This window comes from Astyanax mexicanus, chromosome 1 (genome assembly GCF_023375975.1).
Source record: "Astyanax mexicanus isolate ESR-SI-001 chromosome 1, AstMex3_surface, whole genome shotgun sequence".
Lineage (NCBI taxonomy): Eukaryota > Metazoa > Chordata > Actinopteri > Characiformes > Acestrorhamphidae > Astyanax > Astyanax mexicanus.
Genome location: NC_064408.1, coordinates 27,965,455 through 27,984,948, shown reverse-complemented (window position 1 = coordinate 27,984,948; position 19,494 = coordinate 27,965,455).

Here is a 19,494-nt window from a genome sequence, read left to right as displayed (position 1 = left end):
TCAGTTTTGCCTGTCTTGCCTGAGTCACATTATTTTTGGCTGATGCCATGACTAGAAACAGGCAGCCTGTCTAATTACCATGTATAGTAAAAGCACTTCCTTTAACCGAAAATGACCAAGTCAACTAGCAATCTCTTCTAAAACTGTTAAAAATATAAAGTTGGCTTCTAATTCCCCACATTTCCACTTTTAAATAAGAAGCTAGAAATGTAGAATCTAACTTTAGGCTCTTGAACCTAGTAGACCTTAACTGTTAAAGTGGAATATGGGACACATGCTTTTTTTAGTTTTTTCCTGAAATCAAGGGTATTTAAAAAAATAGTTTATCCTGCTTTTGTTGGAGTAACTGTCTCTGCTGTCCAGTAAAGGCTTTCTAAATGTAAGCATTTCTGTGAGGATTTGATGCCATTCATTGACAAAAGCATTAGTATAGCCAGGATGTTGGATGATAACCAACATCACCACCTCATTCGCAACTCTTTTTAAAGCATTTGAACAGAACACCACTGTTTTACAGCAGGGGTTTCCATCCTTTTGCAGCTCATGTCCCACTTAACCCTCAGCGAAACTTTCCACAGCCCCAGGAATAATTTTTATGCAATTTTAAAACCAAATACAGAAAAGCCATTAAGTTAATATTTTTTTCGGTTCCTGTGCATGTGAAGCCTAGTGCTAGGTACACACTGCTGCGTTTTCTTCATTTTGCTTTATTCCTGCTTTTCTCAGTTCTCTCAAGTGGCTGCTTCACTTGTAGATGGTCCAACTATAGGGTCTTTTGTTGTTAGACTCTAATCTACTAGCTGTCTTTGCCTGTCATGTGACTGTACTGCACCAAACCAATCAACAAGCTCGACCTAAACATTTTTAGTTTCGCAAATAAATAAAAAACACTCTTCAAGAGAACACAGATCCACTGCTCTACACATATTGCTACCAAGTTAAGTCCACTTGTTCTGGTGTTTTATTGCTTATTTCATATCACGATTATTAGATTTACAGTGCTCTCCATAATGTTTGGGACAAACGCATTGATATGCATCTCTGCTCCATAGTTTAAATCCAAAATTTGAGTCCAACCAATGAGATGTCATTAAGTACACATTTCAAACCTTGTTTCAATGATATGTGTACATCAGTTTTGCCATATTGAAATCACATCACTTTTTTACACAGTGAAGCAAATGGTCAGATATATAGATATATATTTAAAACTGCATAATCTTCAACATAGTGAGTCATGTAAAATGTTTTGTAAAAACTATGACTCTTTTTAGGTCCATAGATCCACCCAAACTCTGTAAATGAATACCAGAAAAAAACATACACGAGTAAAAAATAGGACGTGACCACCTCGATTACAAGAAAACAGAGCAAGGTGTGGGTACAAGTGAGCCGCTTTGCCTTCATACCCAATAACAACGGCTGGACTTACCAAAGAAGCCCACATGTTTGATTAATGGCTGATGAATTATTAAAACGATTCCCCTTCCTTGAGTGGAACTCAGAGTGGGGGGGGGTGAGAAAGAACTTTGTCGGAGCTCGAAAAGCCAAAACAGAGGAGGGCGACCGCGGCTTAGACTTTGTGTCCCGCTCTGACCTTGTTTTTCTCACTTTGGGTGGAGAAAAAAAACAGTGGTGGTTGTTTGCTTGAAGATGCACGATGCAGTCTCGACTGTCCACTGCTGATTTGCCATCTCTTGGCAGCGGCACTGTCTGCTCGCACTGAGTCAGTATGTATTTTTGCTGTGTGTGTGTGTGTGTGTGTGTGAGCATGCCTCTTCTTATGGCCGAAGAAAGAACAAGGCAGTGACCGGGAGAAAAGGTCACAGCCACGTTTGAGCTAAAATAGAAGAGGCATACAAAGTTCTTCTCATTTGCTTGCAACAGCGAACACATGGACATTATTTCCTATTTATAGACAGGGGACATCCATAACAGCACTGAGCAGAGTAGGCAGATGTCATATGGAGAGGACAGCAGAAGAGGCCCGGTTTGGAACCACTTAAGGTATTATTCATGCCTTTTCAGAGCAAGACGTGCGGGCCTGCATTTTTGAAGAGAGAGCACAACGGCTTAAATCAGGAGCTGCCACGTTCGCTGGACGACCAATTCAGCCGAGTGCAGTCTGGAGGGTCATTTACTAGAACCCATTAGTGACCCATTCACTATAGAATAGCCTACGTATAGAGGGACAGCATTTTTTTTTTTTGGCCATACTCACTAAAGCTCAGTCCGCATTTCTCTGAAGCTCGTCCCCACAGTGTTCCCTAGAGACAATACTATGGACTTCTGTGAAGCACAACGTCTAGATCTCAACACAAGCACACACCAGCTAGTGCTGCAGGCTTTTTACTGTAGCAGAACAGAGTATAGAAAATGAGAATTTGATGCAAAAGTAGTGAGGAACTCAATCTCATACAATAAACTGACGGAACCAAAAGCAGACTATTTCTGTCTAGTTACTTTTACTCTGAAGGATAGATACAGTTCTACGCACTGACTTGATTAGGGCTGTACTTGTCAGCTATGGCTCCTCTTCCTTGTTCTATATATCTCACTATGAAGAGAAAGAGAAACCACTAAGCACGTCCAGTCCATGGCTGAGTAATGCAAAACTGCATCACACCCATGATGGCATCTTAATTGTTGTTCAGCGTGCCATAATCGGCATTTCTGGCAGTCTGGTCTATGATGCTGTCAGCTCCAGATACAACATCTTCCATCAGGTTGTTAACTGCTCCAAATGAGTCATCAACTACGAATATTATTTGAGGACTAGGATTCTTGAAAGCCGACGAGGACTCCCGGCAAAGTCCTGTTTTCTGTAGTTGATTTAAAGAGAGAGAAGCTACACGCAAGCCTATATTATGGTCTCCATCGTAAACAGCCGTGCAACTCATTAATCACCACTAGCTGAAGGCACAGATTTAGGACTGTCAGTGGGAATATGTCACCTTCATGCAAACAGAAGGGCTATCTACGAAACTGGGAGGAAGAAAAAAAAAGTTGGGAGGCATATGGGCAGCCCTATATTTTCTTGTATAGTGCACAAAAGAGGCATATCTAGATTGCAGAATTCACACAGGTTAAAAAAAAGCTCACATTTCTTGCTGTTCACTTGTATAACCCACAGAACCCACAATAGATTTTACAGAACTGTCATTCTGAACTGTAGCCCTCATTGCTACTGTTCATCTCTCTTTCTTTTGACCCTGTGAAACCCTCTCCACCATCTCACTCTGCCCATTAAAGCAGAAAGACAGGTTATGCCACAGTCTGGGATAGAGGTTCCTGACCAATTTTCAGATGCCGGGGATCGATAGATAATTTGATGGATGGTATCATGAAAAGGAAGGTCCAGATTATTACTTGCGAGAACCGTTAGCACAGCCATAAGAAGACTTGTCTCTAAATAAGACCAAGCACTGGCTCCAACTGAGGCCATAACACAATACAATGGCAAAACTGAAAGTATACCTCAATATTTTACTTGCTACCACATCATTAAACTATCATTGGAGCATGTTTGTGCAGCACTGACACTCTAGCTGAAATTTGACCCATTACCTCATGCATTACCCTAACAACAGCTAAAGCAAATACAAATAACCCCTATTTGCTCTGAACCAAACAGCATATCTTTTTAATGAGGTAGCGGATATGCTCCGGAGAGCCAAGACCAAGGTCACAGGTTGGAAGCTAATTTAGTGGTTTAGCTTACAGAGCTTTCGAGCAAATTCTCCATTCTTAAAGTCTACCGTCTATGCACTTTCTGAACTGCTGACAAAGAATAAACTGGGTCATGCAGAGCCTAGTCCACTATCTCACACACATTAGTGTGAAAATGTCAGTTAGAAATGATACATCTTTGTAAAAAAAAAAAAAAGAAAAAAAAAGGGCAGAATCTGAGATGGTCCAGACCCCCTACTTAGCTGGAGACTTTAGTTCATTTTCACTATTAATTACGTGCCGTGGCATCATGTGTGGGAACACAATGGAGGCTGGCTTCATCTGTCGGCACTAATGAACTGAAAGCGGCGTGACAGAGGTGAGGAGCAGGGTTTTGGCGGACTTGCGAGAGGAAAAGGCAGCTGCGAAAGTCGCAATTAGCCCAAGGGAGCCAAGAACTCACACAGTGCGATCAGGACTTTCGGCCGAATGTTACGTCAACGCTGGCTGATGAGACGTGGCAGTGTGATTAATGGGGTGGCAGCCACTGGAGAGTTTACAAGACAGATTGTCCAGTTTGGAATAACTTCCAGATCAGCCAGTCACAGGGACTATTGACTTGTCAAAAATAATAAATACTAAAAAATGAACTGTATGCAGTTTAATCCGTGCTACTACTTAAATAACATGCATCCTAGGTAAAAAAAAAATCCTTGTCTACATAAGTACTATAAATACTATAATATTTTACGAAATAAGAAATAAGAAAAAAACACTTTTATCTAAAATTGTTACAAATGGAAAAAAATCTATCTATCTATCTATCTATCTATCTATCTATCTATCTATCTATCTATCTATCTATCTATCTATCTATCTATCTATCTATCTATCTATCTATCTATCTATCTATCTATCTATCTATCTATCTATCTATCTAAACAATAGATTGAGGTATTGGTGTGTTGCTTTCATGATTTGAAAGTGAAACTAATGTGGCGTGCATGGATACTGCTGAACATGTTCCAGTCTGGTTATATGCTACTGTCAGTAGAATAGGTGTGTGTTAACTTGTGGTTTCCGAGAGTGGTAACTGATTAACTTATCCTGTGTAAGAGGGGGAACTCTTGCTATTCCTTTCCTGGAGCGGTCCTGATCTATCTATCTAATATTTTACTTTTAACCTGTAATGAATTTGTTTGCAGTGAAATACAGATCAATGTACTGAAAATGGAAGAAACATTTTGTTATTTGCGTTTTTCATCCTGTTCCAAATTTCTGGTTGATGTTGGATTGTATTTGATCAATCATGACATTTCAAAGTGTTTTGGGGGATTTTATGTTTGCTATTAGGCACAAAAAAGTGCACACTTTACGTATTTCACTTATTTCGATCAATTTAACAAATCATATATTAATATTTCAAAATGTATGTGATTCCTTTTAGTTTCCTTACACTTTTTTTTGTAAGCAACCGTTTACTTCCACTGTAAAAGAATCAAAGTTTAACACAGCTAGAGCACCACAGCTTTTATTTCCCTTCACAGCACTGATAATAATTTATACATTAGGTCGAATACAATCTAAAGTTATGAGTCTTTAAATGATGATCTACTGGGGTTGCCTTTGTTCGCTGATGAATGTTGCTCTTTGTTAATGAAGGCTGGTCAACAGCAACAATTTAGCACAAACAAGAACATACATTACAGGATCCAGCCTCATTAAATGCATTCAGTTCTGTCAGGTCCTAATTGCCCTATCCATAGCCCACCCACAATGGTTCTGTTTTGTAGAAACCATTGAAATTTTTATTAATCGTGACATCAAAGCAAAATCACATTAATATGGTAGTAAATTATTTGCCGCCATTTCCAATGTTTTGATTAGCTACAATAATGCAGCCGCAAAACTGGCAAATCAAAGTAACGGCTTTAAACAAAGACAGCTAACAATTCTCATTAGGCTAATGGGAATTTTGCCAGAATTCTGTAAAGCTTGTCCAGTTGCAATTATTGCTATGAAAGAATGTATTTGTGGGTGTAGCATGAATTACTTCACAGAACTACATAGAACTTCACAGTAAAGTGTAACTCATTATTTCCAATTACATGAAAGCACACAGCCAGATCCAGTCAGGGCCTGATTTCAACATTTGTAGTCTAATTACAGACATTAAAAACATGCAACATACATTTCAAGGCAATAGTGTTAACATACTTTTGATGTACATAAATGAATAAAAATGTAATTTATATTAAAACAGAGTAACAGTCATGTTTACACACTGTACACAAACACTGAATGTTACTACTAAAGCATGAGTGGACTGATAAATCACTGCTGTTGATCAGTTATTCATTTGTACCTAAGCTCTAATAAAGCATGAGTAAACTGATAAATCAATGTGCTGATCAGGTATTTATCTCTATGTTAATAAGCTCTACAAAGCATGAGTAGACTGATAAATCACTGTGCTGATCAGTTATTTATCTCAGTGTTACTAAGCTCTACTAAAGCATGAGTAGACTGATAAATCATCATGTGTATTATTAGTTATTTGTCTCAGTGTTACTGAGTTCTACTAAAACAGGAGTAGACTGATTATTCATCATGTTTATTGTCAGTTATTTATCTCAGTGTTACTAAGCTCTTATAAAGCATGGGTATAAATCACTGTGCTGTTGATCAGGTATTTATTTCAGTGTTACCAAGCTCCAATAAAGCATGAGTAGACTGATAAATCACTGTGCTGATCAGTTGTTTATCTCAGTGTTACTAAGCTCTAATAAAGCATGAGTAGACTGATAAATCACTGTGCTGTTGATCTGTTATTTATCTCAGTGTTACTAAGCTCTAATGAAGCATGAGTAGACTGATTAATCAACATGTTTATTGTCAGTTATTTATCTCAGTGTAACTAAGCTCTAATAAAGCATGGGTATAAATCACTGTGCTGTTGATCAGTTATTTATCTCAGTGTTACCAAGCTCCAATAAAGCATGAGTAGACTGATAAATCACTGTGCTGTTGATCAGTTATTTATCTCAGTGTTACTAAGCTCTAATAAAGCATGAGTAGACTGATAAATCACTCTGCTGGAGATCAGTAGCTTATATCGAAGTCAATGAGCTCTTGTAATGTGCTGATCAGTGTTACTGAACTCTTGCTTAACCTGAACAGTCTTCTTTGTAGTACAAATGATCAAAACTAGTAAAACCCATGTACTTTGTGTAATGTTATAAGGGTTGTTTATCTGGAGTTTCGTAAAATACACACTGTATCAACAAATTTTAAAGATTAATTTGTTTAGTTTGTCTATTTCAAAGGACACAAGGTAGTCCTTCTCGGGGGATTGTGTTAGCAGCACTGGGCTGGAGCAGGTGATGAGAGATAAAAAAAAGAAATGTTGAAAACTTTATTCATCTGGCACCCAGTAAAAGGGATGAATAGATTATACTAGATACCTTATGAAGATGTATTTTAAAAAGGTATTCTGACTGTATCTTGACTATATTACTGAATACATTTAGCGCACCGTATTCAGGAGACATCCATCACCATCAAAGTATTCTGCCCAACTCATCCAGTCTTCTAAAGTTTTTGACATTATAGTTCAGCTATTCATTAGATCAAATTCAGCTTCTTCCACAAAATATCTGCATGGAGTTGACTGCAGTCACATTTCTATCCCTGCCTTACAGTAAAGAGATGTCAGACTAAGCCTAATGATTCTTCAACATCCCAGCTTGTACAGTCCAGTAAGACAGTGGCATTTCCTAACCATATTCCCACAGAAGCACGGGCTTCTTACAACAGTGTATAATTCAGGATTAAAAAGTCGTCAGGGCTGAAAAAATGAATATACAAACATGGCATCCATTCATTAACAGGAGGAAGCTCCACCGAGAGCTCGTTTTAGGAGGGAAATGAGCATTCGGGTGAGGAAGGGGCTGCATTTCACTGGAGTGCATTCATCATAGCCCCACTCTACCCTCATTTTAATTACCGACAACAAACAGCATAGATGTTTCCTAATAAGATGGAGTCAGAGAGGGTCTCATTATGCTTATGAAGATGGAGGGCTGAGAGATAGCTTTCACCAGCAGAATGTGCTTCATGAAGGAAGAGGAAAGGCTGCAGAGAGGTTTACGTGCCGATTAAGCTAGGCTTAAGCAGGCTTATTTTTCAGTTATTAATCTTTAAATATTGCTCACACTTAATAATGTGTGAATTGCTTAGTAAATACTCTCTAATTAACACACACATTTACACAAGTGTAGGTCTGAGAATGAGACCTGAGAAAAATTTAAAGGAGAACTTGTAATGTAGTAAAACATGATAAAAAAAAGTACTTACCTTTGATGAATAGCACACCTCCGCTCTCCCACAGCGTTCCAAGATCCAGAAATTGTAACAGTTTGTCCAAACACCCTTCAGACTGGGTGACAAGGGGCATAATTTGCCCCGATAAATTGCCTTTTCCACCATAATATAGCTCAAAGTAGCTCCAAGCCTCCTTGCTAGAATCCAGAGAGCCCTGATATTTAAAACGAGGCTTTAATAACTTAAAAAGTGCAGAAGAATCTTATTAAAAACCTCTGTTTACATCCTATAACGCTATCTTCAGTTCCGAGCACCGCATTCTTTGTAATGATAATGTCATACACATATATATACATAGACTCCGCATAGCCTGCCTCCTAGTGCCGGCTGCTACGCTATGCACTTTTAAAGTTATTAATGGCTCGTTTTAAATGTCAGGGCTCTCCAGATTCTAGCAAGGAGGTATGAATTGTAAATAGTTCTAAATGATTTTAGTAAGTCAGATAAATATATGGTAATGTGTTGTATGTAACAGTGTTTTATGCTTGGGTCTCAGACACCCCAAGTAAAAGATGGTCAAAATCATCACAGCAGTTCTCATACAATTACTTGTAAAAGGAAAGTCTACTAAGTATACATTTTTTAAAGTACACTTAACATGGAAAAGTACAAGTAAAAGATGGTCAAAATCATGTTTTACAGCAGTTCTTATACAATCCCTTGTAAAAGAAAAAAGTATAAGTAAAAAAAAAGTAAAAAGTAAAAGTATACTTAACATGGAAAAGTATTGCTTTTTAAAATTAAAATATGAACTTAAATACATACTAAATGTACTATTTTGGAACACCTTAATGCAACTTAAGTATATTTCAGTTGTAACTAAGCTCTATTTACACATAAAATAAAAGTATTAAATTGTACATTTACGTGCTTTCTTTGTACAACTTCAATGAATGTAAGTAGAGTGTTAGTTTTTTAAACACTTTTTAAAACACCTATTTAAATATATTGTAAATATACTACTTTGTGTATTGATGCACATATTGTGTACACCTTAATGCTACTGGGAAAAAAATGCACTAAAGTGCAATTAAAGCAGTATTTAATGCCACTATATACAGGTTTTCTATCAACACAACGTATAAATGAAAGCATATTTTTTAAAAATACATTTTATGGACATACAGAGAAAGTATATTTAAAGTGTATTTTCATAAAGTATATTAAATGTACCTAATTTGAACATACTCATTTCATGCTCCTAAATATACTTCCTTTTCACAATGGATGGCATGTTAAAAGTCTTGGGTCAGGAACTAGTATCAGATCCCATGACTTTTTCTATGTACCACTTAAACTAAAGAATGCTGCTCTAAGCAGTTGGATGTGTGCGTGTGTCTCCTGCATTAAATATGAACACGATTTCTGGCAGAATCACGTCTGTTTGCACAGACAATTCTAACCAGACTTGCCAGTAATAATCATTACCACCCACCGTGCTGCCCACTGTGGGTGGATAAGCCTTTTATGATGTATTTCTGGTACACATGTGGCCCTGTTGATCGAGGAATGTTAAATGCTTTAGAAATGGAATGTCTTATCTGGGTAACACTTTATAATACTGTTCCATAGTTAATAGGTAACTAAGCAGTAACTAAGCAGTAACTAATTATTAGTGCTGCATTAAAACCTAAATATTTTCTATTAACTACCAGGGAGTACTGAATAATTACTCAGTAGATAGTACTGAACTAATGATTATAGTAGTTCACTATTAACTCCACAATAATTACTGAGACTTACATATCTCCCAGAGAAGTACTTACTAATTATGTCTCCTTTATAATAACTATTCATTAATTACTGCTCAAATCAACATTAACTACTGAAAACCCTTACATGCCACCTGGGGAACTATAGATCTAAATCAGGCATATTTGAGTTAAATGCATATTAATTGAAGGCATATTTGAATTAAGCAAGTGACACCATTTGTAGTAGTGGTAACCTTAATTACCTTATTATCCTCAGTTCCTTCCAAATATTAGCAACATATAGTAAAATACTACAGTGTGTATTACTCTGCTTAACCATCATTTTTGGAAGAAAAAAAAACAACATTATAACGTAATATTATTGCACAGAAGACATTGATGAAAGTTCTCCAGAAGGCATCTAAGACTCTAAGAATGACTGTAAGACAGTAATAATGTAACAATCATTGCTTTAATACTAGGTATCAGCCTTATAAAAGTGCATCTTCAGCCTGTGCAGTCTCACAGATATTTATTTTTCTGCGCATTATTAGGGTAATTACGGTAATTTCACAGCGGACGCAGCTCTCCTGGTCCTTCGTGTAAATTCTCTGCTGTGCTGCTGTTGCTGGAGGAGGATTAAGAGAAACTCTGCTGCTTTCATATTTCTGTATTTGATTGAAAATAAACTAGTAATCAAGATATTGAGATCTTTTCCAGCTTATTTTACCCCCGGATCAGATGAGGACTCTTTGTGGGTTGTTAAACAGCTTTAGGATGTGTGTTAGCCAGCTAAGTTAGCTAGGTTATGTGTGTGTGTTAGTTAACTGGCTAAGTTAACTAGGTTGTGTGTGTTAGTTAGCTAGTTTAAATGTGTGTTAGTTAGCTAGTTTAAATGTGTGTTAGTTAGCTAGTTTAAATGTGTGTTAGTTAGCTAGGTTATGTGTGTTCGTTTGCTAGCTAAGTTAACTTTTATGTGTGGGTTAGTTAGCTAGGTTATATGTGTGTTAGCAAGTTAAATGCGTGTGTGTTAGTTAGCTAGGTTAAATGTGTGTTAGTTAGCAAGCTAAGTTAGCTAGGGGAAATGTGTGTGTGTTAGCTAGGTTAATTGTGTTAGCTAGTTTAAATGTGTGTGTTAGTTAGCTAGGTTATTGTGTGTTATTATTATTATTATTATTATTATTATTATCATTATTAATGTATATTTCCCTTTATAATACTGTGACATGATCTGCAGTAACTCCTAAAGAAGAACACAGTAACTCCTCAGTCATTAGTAATTAGTTAACATGTTTCTCACTTTATAATACTGTGGTGTGATTTGCAGTAACTCCTAAAGAAGAACACAGTAACTCCTCAGTAATTAGTAATTAGTTAACATGTTTCTCACTTTATAATACTGTGGTGTGATTTGCAGTAACTCCTAAAGAAGAACACAGTAACTCCTCAGTAATTAGTAATTAGTTAACATGTTTCTCACTTTATAATACTGTGGTATGATCTACAGTAACTCCTAAAGAAGAACACAGTAACTCCTCAGTAATTAGTAATGGGTTACCATGTGCTGCTGTTAACTCCCGAAAAAAGAAGACAGGGACCCCTTATTAATTATCTATGAAGAACACAGGGATGCCTAGTCCGTTATCTAACACAAATATTTATTCATTTAAACATGATTTCCCCCAGAATAAGGATGTAGGACACAGCCTAGAGTAAAGCTGTATGTGAGCCATCACTTCTACTGAGCACATCTCCAGGAGGACTGAAGAAGAGCACAGGTTTAGAATAAACACCTGTAACACACTGACAGAACATTACAAAAATGGGGGTTAAGCAGATTACTGCACATTTCAGTGTGTCTAACATTTGGAAGATATTGAGCATACTAAGGTAAGTAAGGTTAATATATGATAAGTGGTGTCACTGACTTTAATATCACCACTGATAGAATAACCTGCAGCAGCAGATAAACACACTGATAGAGGCTAGCGGTCCGGCGCTGTGGAATTACCGTAATTACCCTAATAATGCGCACGTAAAGTCTGTGAGACTGCAAGGCTAAAGATGAACGTTTATAAGGTTGGTGCTGAAAATTAAACAAGTGACCATTAAAACAAAATTGAGTACAGTCAGTCTTAGAGTCTTCTGGAGAACATAAATAATGTCTACTATGTAATAATATTACGTTATTTTTTTTATTTTAAAAATGGGGTTTATGCAGATTACGACACACTGTAGTATTTTACTATATGTTGCTAATATTTGGAAGATAATGATGATAATAAGGTAATTAAGGTTACTACTACTACAAATGGTGTCACTCAAATATGCCTTTAATATCACCACTGATAGAATAATTGTGTAGACTGATTTAGATCTATAGTTCCCCAGGTGGGATGTAAGGGTTTTCAGTAATTAATGTTGATTTGAGCAGTAATTAATGAATAGTTATTATAAAGGAGACATTATTAGTAAGTAGTTCTCCAGGAGATATGTAAGTTTCAGTAATTAATGCGGAGTTAATAGTAAACTACTATAATCATTAGTTCAGTACTATATACTGAGTAATTATTTAGTACTCCCTGGTAGTTAATAGAAAATATTTAGGTGTTAATGCAGCACTATTAATTAGTTACTGCTTAGTTACTGCTTAGTTACCTATTAACTATGGAACAGTATTATAAAGTGTTACCCTTATCTGTCCTATTTATTAGAAACTCACTATCAAGCTTCCCTCAAACTCCAATGATTCAAGTTGCAGAGTCATGAGCACAACGGCCAATGTTCACTTCACAACAAAAAAAAAAGAAAACCTCAGAGCTGACCCATGATCAGTTTTCCTACTGCTATCCTATGACTTTTTAGCATGCACCAAGCAGAGATGATATCTAAGGAGATTGCTCAACACATTATTTAAAAAGTGGAAGGATAATGTGGAAACATCATCTTCGAGAAAGGAATGTGATTGGGAAAAAACCTTTTAGTTATTTTATTTCAAATTTCCTCCCCAATTTACATGTCCAAATAGCCAACCTACTCATTAGGACTCCCCCTTTCACAAGTTATGCTCCAACACCAGGAGGGTGAAGACTAGTACATGCCTCCTCCGATATTTGTGAAGTCAGACACCACCTCTTTTCAAACTGCTGCTGATGCAGCATTACCATGTAGCATCACAGCATGTTTGGAGGAAAGTGCAGCGACCCGGTTCCGATACATCAGCTCACAGACGCCCTGTGCTGAGCGACATCACCCGTTGGAGTGATGTGAAGAGAGAGCGCCATCTACCCACCCAGAGAGAGCAAGGCCAATTGTGCTCTCTCAGGGCTCCGTTAGCCGATGGCAAGCTACATGAACAGGATTCTAACCGTCGCTCTCCTGATCATAGTGGCAGTGCTTAGAATATCACTTAAATGTTTGGTGAAACCAATTCATAGAAAAACAACTAGACACTAGAACTCAGGGATATGTTTAACAGTGAAAGTAAGAGCATTTCCATGGACAAAGTGTGAAGGGAAATCATAGGTTTGGGAGCACAAAGCTTGTATAGCCTTAAGAAAACCACTATCAGTGAGGCTCTCCAGCAAAATGGCTTCAATTTGATAGGGAACATAAAGATTGGACTCTGGAGCAGTGGAGGAAGTTCATGTGGTCTGATGAATTCAGATTTATCGTGTTCCAGAGTGATGGGAGCATCATGGTAAGAAGAGAGGCAGTTGAAGTGATGAACCCATCATGTGCCTATCATAGTGCCTACTGTACAAGCCTCTGGAGGCAGTGCTATAATCTATGTTTGCTTTAGTTCGTCAGATCTAGGATCAGCAGTGTTATGTGCCCAAAGAATGAGGTCAGCTGACACCCTGAATATACTGAATATAGACCAGGTTGTTCCATCAATGGATTTGTTCTTCCCCAGTGGCACTGGCATGTTCCAAGATACAGACAATGCCAGGATTCATCAGGCTGGAATTGTGAAAGAGTGCAGAGTTCATGCAGCATAAGATCATCATTTTCACACATGGATTGTTCACCACAGACCTAAACCCCAATGAGAATTTTTGGGAGGTTCTGAAAAGACTAAAACATTGTCTGTCATATCTTTCAAAAAGTGTGAGGGGTCTATAGGACCCCAAACATAAGAAAGCCTTCTTTTAAAGAATACAAGTAAATGTTTCAAATGTTAACATATAACCATCTTAGTATTGATGGGATTTGACAGGATTGGATTTGCAAGTATTGAGTGTCTGGTTCAAAAAGCTGTCTTAAGCTTTTTTTTCTCTTCCTTAAAGAAAATTGATTACTCAACAGCCTTCCTCCTGACACTTTTCAGTTCATGGCAACATTCCTACTTAATTGTTGTCAAATACTCAAACAATCACTGATGGCATGTTATCAATGAGTAATATAATCACAAGGTCATTCTTACATTCTTGTATTGCAGCCAGCTGTGCAGCATGGAAATGAGTTTTATTGAAAGGTTTTGTCAGGCTAATACCAGCCTCATACCAAATTACTTTTCAAGCAATTTCACCATAGCAGACAAACTTCTAATGCAACTTGAGTGTTGCTAGAGTTGCAGTGCACTCCAGTAATCTAAATTGTTTTTTGTAAGGTGGTCTGAATGACATGTCCTTTTCTCATCTTGATGTTCTGATAAAACTTTAGACCTGTCCTATGGATCTTGTAGGCTGACATAAATCAGATTCACTGAGTATCTCATTGTTTGCATCACAAATAGTCTATTTTCTGGCTACAGTCTTTTGTTTTCCTCCTTTTGTTCTAATTAGAACTCATTCAGGAAACAAACAAATTGTGAACAGCAATATTGTTAAACTATACACACACTAATATTTTGTTGGACTGCCTTTAGTTTAATTGCAGGTCACATTTGCTGTGGTATTGTTTCAATAAGCTTCTACAATGTCACAATATTTATTTAAATCCAGTGCATTAATTTTTCACCAAGATCTTCCAGCATTGGTGATGGTATAGTCTGACCACTGCACACAGTCTTCTCAAGCACATCCCAAAGATTCTCAATGAGGTTAAGGTCTGGACTCTGTGGGGAACAATCCATGTGTGAAAATGATGATCTCATGCTCCCTGAATCACTATTTCACAATAAATTCACAGCCCCATGAATCCTGACATTGTCATCTTGGAATATGGCCGTGTCATCAGGTAAGAAGAAATCCATTGATGGAACAACCTGGTCTATATTCAGTATATTCAGGCAGTCAGCTGACCTCACCTCTAAACCTGACCAACTGCAGCAAACCCACATCATTTACTTAAATCCAGGTGGCGACTTTTTTTTGGCCAGGCAGTTTTTAATACACAATACTTTTGAATTCAAACATGGTTTCAATAAAAGGATAAAAAGTGTAATTTGAAACCCCAAGGGTATCCAAACTCTAAAGACTGTTAGAAATCCCATGATGTCAGCAGGTCTAGAAATACTCAAACCAGCCCCTTTAAATCTGATCTTTATCCAACTCAATGGGATTGACAAATAGAACATGCCTAAAAAATAACACACCAAAAAATATCTTCATATTAACCATGAAACTCCAAAAAGTTCACAGACCTTTTCTTGCCTTTGAGTAAAACAAGGGTTGCAAATGGATAAATAGTTACAAAATATATCACAGGTTCACACTGTCTGCAATGAAGTCAACATAAATTAAAAAAAATTATAATAAAGAAATGTATTTTTCATACTTATTTTGTAGTCTACAAACTGGTGAGAAGGAGGTTTAGAAGTTTAGATCTTTCTGCCCACTAATTATTTCAACTTCTATGCAACTATGTGCTTTATAACAAGATGAATTTGGCCATGACTGATTTGACCTCCACTTTCTACGGTGGCCGAGAAAGCCCAGCGCAGTGCAAATTGAAAAGCGCTGCAAAAGCACAAAACACATCCATCAAAATTACAACACAGGCAAATAGAACCACAACACAACGGAAGTGAGTCACAACACAACGGAATTTTCCCGGGGGACCTTAAAAGATGCTGTACCAGCTGTATACAAAGGACAGTAAGTGGCAAACAAGCTTCTGAAAAGTTAGTTATGTTTATTACCTGTGATTACCACGGTTGTGTGCATATTATTAAAAGTTCTGCTTCACAAAACGCCTTGTTTGCCACTTATTGTCCTTTGTACACATTGTGAAGTCCGAGACGTTACTGAAGACGCAGCTGGTACAGTATCTTTTGAGGTCCCCCGGGAAAATTCCGTTGTGTTGTGACTCACTTCCGTTGTGTTGTGGTTCTATTTGCAGCGCGTTTTTCTATTTGCAGCGCGTTTTTCTTTTTGCAGCGCGTTTTTCTATTTGCAGCGCGTTTTTCTTTTTGCAGCGCGTTTTTCTATTTGCTGCGCCTGTGTTGTAATTTTGATGGATGTGTTTTGTGCTTTTGCAGCGCTTTTCAATTTGCACTGCGTTGGGCTTTCTCGGCCACCGTAACTTTCACATGTAAGAGAAGAAGACAATGACTGTGTGCGCAAATGACTCCATTCTATTCAACTCAACTTCACCATTACCATTGATTCACTCTCACTCTCCCCGACACAGGTTAGGTTGCTAAGAACCTGGGGGTTATGGTTGATGACCAGTTATCTTTTACAAACTATGTGGTCTTAGTTGCTCAGTCCTTTCAGTTTGCACTATATAACATCAGATAAATGTTACCATTTCTAACACAACAGGCCACCCAACTGTTGGTACAAGCAGTGGCCATCTCTTACACCTCAACTACTGCATTGCCATTCTAATGGTCCTCCAGGCATGTGTAGTTAAGCTACTACAGATGGTTCAAAACACAGCAGCATGCCTGGTCTTCAACCAGCCAAAATGAGGCGGCGAGGTCGTCTAACTGCCCAAATGTCTGAGACCCCCTCCACCCGTATCAGTGACGCACACAGCCAGCAGACCCGCTGTTCATCAAACTGCAGAGAACTTTTCCTCGTTAGTTTGTTACAGCAATTTACTGACAATTTAATTTAATACTGACAATTTAATTTAATAACAATTTAATGACTTTGCTTTACTTCAGCAATGTGTAAAGAGTAAAACTGATGGCAAAAAACATCCCCACTTGTGAGCTCCCCTCCGACTTAGCCACATACAGTCTATAGTACACAGCGGTGAGCGTTCACGCTGTCAGGCGACCTGTCAATCAACTTGCCCATAGCTGTCAATCACCACACCACTTCACAAAGTAACTCCAATAAAAAGGATTAACTGTAAATACTAAAACACTGGGGTTTATTAACATACAAGGTTGGCTTGCAGAATGTACATAACTCAACTTCCAAAAAAAATTATTGGATGTGTAATATTAGATTAAAAATTATATTATTTCCCATTTAAATGCATAGAAATAGGTGGGGTTACTAAAAGTTGTACTGGAGCCAGCCACCAGAGGGCGTGAGAGATGTAGTAGCTTCACTTTTCATACTTATTTACAGTCTATGGTTCACACAAACCAATTCAGACTGTTCTCCTACATTATTTCCCCAAAAGTGGAAAATCAAGCTACCTACCGCTACCAGAGCTGGAGCGTCTCTCACTCCCTTCAAGGAACTCCTGAAGACCAAGCTCTTTAAAGAGCACTTACTCTCCTAACACCCCTAACAAACTAACCACCTACCTCTAACCTCATTTCCTTCTTCCCCTCCTCTCCTTCTCTATCCCACTATTTCCTTTGGCCTCCTTCAGACCCTGCCTAAAAATGTTTTTGTCTCCCATGTCCTCTATTGCTAATGTACATCCTTATTTGTAAGTTGCTGTGGATAAAAGCATCCGCTAAATACTGTTCAATGTAATGTAATGATTCTCACACCTTCCACCTTTTTCATATACTGTTATGCTACTTCAAAGTAAAGAAACAACACAACATAGCTCAGTCACACTAGAGAAGCTTCAAGCTATCAGCTTCTGCAGCAGATACCATATGTTCTCCAGGGAAACATCATTTCACAGGTAAAACGTCATTACACAGGCCTAAGCAAATGAAGTGGACCGCTATTCTGTAGTTGTCACGGACGCTGCTTATTTAAATATGACAGATAGGTGCAACAACTTGCTGTGAGACATTATCACGATTGTGACAGCGTTTACAGCTGAGAAAACATGGGTCTCCTCAACCAAGGGGAAAAAATACAACACAAGGCTATTTCTGAGCAGAGAGGAGCAGAGAGTTCTCTGAACTGGAGCAAATCTTGCAGTACAACACTGCCCTCTGCAGGAAGGCAGTGGAAACTGCCCACCAATTCTCAAGAGAAAAAGTAGTACCAATGGCCCTGATCATTGTCTCTGGCTGCATGTATGTTAAGGAAGGCATGCTAAAGAAGGTAACTAAATACTGGAATTTACAAAGCAGCTTAAGTGTAATAAGCCTAAAAATAAGATTTTAGATTCCATTCCTCCTATGAATATGATATATGGTCATAAAAACAAACCCAAATTGTATCCAGACATTTCATTTAGGGCATTCATCTTAATCACATTATGTGGATGAGAGAATAAAAAAAAATATTACTTTAATTTTAATCAGGAAAAATGTAAACATTTTAATGTCAAATTTTGTAACTGTTTTAAACCATCTACAATGAAAAATTCTTCATTTAAGTTTCAAAATCATTGTGATGTACCTACATTCCTCATGAGAACTGTATGAAGACGTGTAACCCACATATTAAGTCATATTAGAGGAAAAACCTGAACATTACTTCTCAACATGCTTCTTTAACTTTCAGATGCTGCTTCTGTATCTCTCAGCTTGTCCAGAAATGCATGTGTAAAGTGTACCCTTTTTTGGTAGCTCAAGGAAAGAACCAAACTTCTTGACTGTAGGGAGAAGCCATCATTCTCACATACTGTTGCTTTAAACCACAGAATAAAAAGGTAAAGTAGCAGTCTATATTATTTTGTTTCTAAACTGGAGTCGGATTTATACGCCATCACACCCGCCCAGTTTAAAATGATTCTTCTGTACGATTTGTGTTATTACCCATTCTCACCAGAGAGGGCCCTAATTCCCAAAACTTACAGACACCAGCTTTAAATAAACTGTAATTTAAGTAAACAGTAATAAGTTATGACTTCAAAATGTGTCAACTGTAACTAGGTTTGAGTAATAGGTTTCACCATGATAAGCACAAGATAACAACAGGCTGCTACTCTAACTGGTGTCCTATTTTACCATGTAACCTAGGTCATGAGAATTGTCTAAGGAATGCCTGGTTCGTACCTCAGGGTTTGAAAGCTACCGCACAATATGAACACTATACAGCAGGATTTTCCAAACCAGCCGCCTGTGGACCCTCCAATCTCTCTACTTTGTTCCATCAACTGACTCAGGTGTGTTTGAAGCAAGAAATACATTGTTCATCTAGGAGACCCTAAAAACTAGACTGGGCACAGAAATAGTTCTACACTCCTAGACCACCTTTATCTCCAAAATAAGCTCTAGCTCTAGTAAAACTACAAAAAGGTGTGATGTAACAAATTAATTTACTATTAAATTAACAAAATTAATGATTTGAAGTATGTAGTGTTTCCACAGCCCGGTAGATGAGCATCACTGAACTAGAGAAAGATGATGCTCCTCCTTTATAAACACATCTTGCACCGAGTACCTGTTTTGAAGCAGCCACAAACCCACCAGTCACAGTGAGAACACTCAGCTGGAGTTCTGAGTGGGTAGACATGCTCTGCAAAGAAACAAACATCTTATGAACTA